Source organism: Sinocyclocheilus rhinocerous, unplaced genomic scaffold (genome assembly GCF_001515625.1).
Source record: "Sinocyclocheilus rhinocerous isolate Xijiao unplaced genomic scaffold, SAMN03320098_v1.1 scaffold44, whole genome shotgun sequence".
Lineage (NCBI taxonomy): Eukaryota > Metazoa > Chordata > Actinopteri > Cypriniformes > Cyprinidae > Sinocyclocheilus > Sinocyclocheilus rhinocerous.
Window position 1 is genome coordinate 31,454 of NW_015631022.1, and position 3,480 is coordinate 34,933.

Genomic DNA, 3,480 nt, shown 5'->3' on the forward strand with positions numbered 1-3,480 from the left:
GTTCCAAACCCGTATAATCTCTATTCTTATGTGGAAAAGAAAATTCTCTATAGTCCATATAGCTAGGGACGTCGCTACATTTATTTTGCAAGGCCCAGTAAAATACAGACGAGTCTAGAAAGGAATACTGCCTGCGAAATTCTTCTTCTTCTTCTTCTTTTCTTTTATTGGGAACCGCACTTAACAGAGCATTACTGCGTGCGAAATTCTCGCACATGCGCATTATTATCGGCGCTTTGGTCGAATTGTTCACTCAGTTTTTCCTGCAGTTCAGCGGTTTTTGTGACCTTGCTGTTCTGAATTGAAAATGATTAGATAAAAAGACTGTACTGCTAAACAAAGGCACGATGGCGTGACTTTTTTTTTTTTTTTGTCTTCTCGAAGCGCAGGCAAAAACATAGCAGTTTGATTTACTGATAAATGACTCTCGAGAGTGAGACGGTTCTTTTTAAAGAATCAATAAACACACAGCGCAAATTGCACAGTCCGATTCATGAACAAATGACTCATCACGTGCCGGATCTTTTAATGAATCATTCACGAATGCACGAGCTGTTTGAATCACTCTGACGAATCTTTCACTTTAGTGAACTCTGAATACGCCAGCGTGCAGTTCAATGCGTTGTCGTTTCGTCAATGAATGAATGAGTTCTGAATGAATGAATCTCTTAAACAGGTTAGGTTCGCGATTCAGTCACGGTTCACTCACGAGTTGTTTGGAGTGCTTTCTTGCTAAAACAGTTACCGAACTAAAGTAGCAAAATTTTGAACACCTAAAGCAAAAGTTCGCTGGTTAAAGTGGATATGTACCTACAGTCCACTGAAACTAACCTCGAAATGCATCTTACCGATTGTGAGCGAATATTTTTATTTTTAATTATTTGATTAAAGTTCAACACCTGTGTGTGAAGCTTGTCGACGACTCTGTACTGCAGGTAAAGCCATCAAAACACTAACATATACAAAATAGTAAATTACCAGAAAGTGTTTTGTTATATTTGTGTTTAGCATATGCCATGCAAGCTATTGTTCTTTTGGTTTTTTTTGAGGATGGGTCAATAATTATGTGAACGTTAGTATATATTTATTTATTTGATGTAATGAGGTGCCTTCTCTTCTGAAGACACGATAGATAAGATGCTGTCCCAAATTGGAAATATTTACTTGAAAATTTTGCTTGACAGTGGCCACCATTTACTTCAGTTGTATATGGAAAACAGCAGTGTGGATATTCTGCTATAAATAACTCTTTGTGTGGAAAAACATACATGTTTTGGAAAACACGAGGTTGAGTAAATAATGACAGTTGCATTTTTGGATGAGCTATTGCTATCCATTTGAGATAAACACAGACTACATTTGCATAAGGCCTTCAGAAGCCATGATGTTTTCAAACAAATATGTCACACCATGAGAAGAATTATACAAATTTAAGTAAATGTTGCAGGTCATTTACATGTTACACGGGAGTCAATCAATCATGCAAGGAACACTCCAGTGTAGTGCCGCTGAAATATACTACAAAACACAAATAATAATGCGGCCATTTTTAGATTTGGAGTTTGTGTTGATTAAACCAACAATCAAGCTTGCATTTGCAGGACTCTTGACGGCCACTGTACAAGCTTTGTTTACATGTTTGTCAAACACTAAAAGGACGAGGCAAGGGGAGCCAAGAAAAGTGCCACAATCTCATCAGCATTCCAGAGAGCTGGCTGGTCATATTATCCTTGATAAGGAAGCCTGGAGTAATTGGGGAAGATAACTTTTATTTCAGCCATCATTATCTCCCCCTCCTTTCTGTTGAGTTTTAATTGTAATCATTTCCTCCCAAAAATACCATTGACTTTCATATTGTCTATGAGGTATCTGCAGCAAGATCTGAATAATATTAAGGTGTCTGACAAGAGACACTGGGGAAGAAAGGTTTGGGATTAGGAAAATTGAATTGATTGTGCGTTTGGAACGGAAACAGCATGCAGCAAATGAATTTTAGCAGTGTATGTTGCATTTTAAGTACCTTTGTCTTGAGACAAAAATTTTTTTTTCTTTGTTACATGGACAGTTCACCCAAAAATACAAATTATGTCATTTTAGGAAGCTATTTCGAAGAATGTTGGTAACCAAACAGGTTTTTTTCTAAATATCTTGTGTGTCTGTGTTCCGTAGAAGAAAGTCATACAGATCTGCGACAACGTGAGGGTGAGTAAATTATTTTTCATTTTAAATATTTTGACCATCTAACTTTCTTTCATCTAATTAGCTTTCATTTTCATTTTACACCTAAAAGAGCTTGGGTGGATTATCAAGGTTTTAGCTCGCTTTCATTATATGCAAAACAGTGGCCAGGATATTATTCAAAAGTTCACCATTTGTATTCCATGGAAGAATGAAAGTCATACAAGTTTGACATGAGGGAGAGTAAATGATGACCAATTTTTCATTTTTGTTGAACTAATCATTTAAGACAGAGCTTTTATGCATGTGCAATTAAAAAACAATGCCGGGTTAATATGACTCATATCATTAATCACTTCAGGGGTAGCAAATGATCATAAAAGTCACGCCAGGCTCTGCGTGAGTGCTTTAGATATGTCGCACCATATGAGCAAAATTTATCAAGGTACTAAAAATCATACCAGTCACCTTCGATGTGATATGCATGTCTGGAGGACACTATGTAAAGCACAGGGACAGTAAATTAATTTTAGATTGCATCTAGAGGACTACCTGGTAATTTTTGACTAAAAATAACTTGGAGGCACTTGACAACTAAGAGATCCTCAGCAGGATTGAGATGGAACATATATTGTAAAACCCGATTACTTGAGCTAAGTCAACTTGTTGAAAAGGGATGTGGAAAAGAGGATTGTTTTGACCTTTCTCACCTCAGTTGTATACTCATAGCACAAGGTACACATACGCAGTGAATGGGGTTACTATGGTGAACTGCAAGGTTTTTTCCAGTACATGGCATATAAAATAGACAGGCATTTTCCCACACAGAAACGATGCTTTAAAGAGGGAAAATATGTTCTCTTAGCAGTGGTGGACAGTAACGAAGTAGTTTTACTTCGTTACTGTAATTAAGTACATTTTTCAAGTATCTGTACTTTACTGGAGTAGTTTTATTTTTAGTAACTTTTACTTTTACTTCACTACATTCCAAAGCATAAGATCGTACTTTTTACTTCACTACATTTCATAAAACATATCGTTACTCCTTCCTTATAATATATAACGTGCTCCGAGACGCAGAAGCGGTGTCTGATTCAAGAACGAACTGATTATTTTCAATGAACCTTTTAAATCGGTTCGCAAATCGCACCAAACGATTCATTCACGAATTAGAATGAACCGATTGCAGTTGTTCTCGAGTCGACAACTCACTGATTCAAATGAACCGTTTAGTGCGAGTCTCCAGTGAACTGAATTCACAAGTAAGAACCGGGAGATCTTGTGAGCGCGCTAAAAGTAAGT

The 3,480-nt window shown here is 36.8% G+C and overlaps 1 protein-coding gene across 3 annotated transcripts in view; it reads left to right on the top strand.

Moving 5' to 3' along the window:
* Window positions 1-724: 724 nt before the first annotated feature.
* The window catches only part of LOC107741043 (protocadherin-11 X-linked-like), a 59,362-nt gene continuing 56,606 nt past the window's right edge, over window positions 725-3,480 (top strand). For 2 of the 3 annotated variants that reach the window (XM_016553625.1, XM_016553624.1), the window contains exons 1-2: window positions 725-935; window positions 2,170-2,202. The gene's annotated coding sequence lies outside the window, so the exon portion shown is untranslated. The remainder of the gene's footprint in view (window positions 936-2,169; window positions 2,203-3,480) is intronic. The other variant, XM_016553627.1, reaches the window with a different exon arrangement.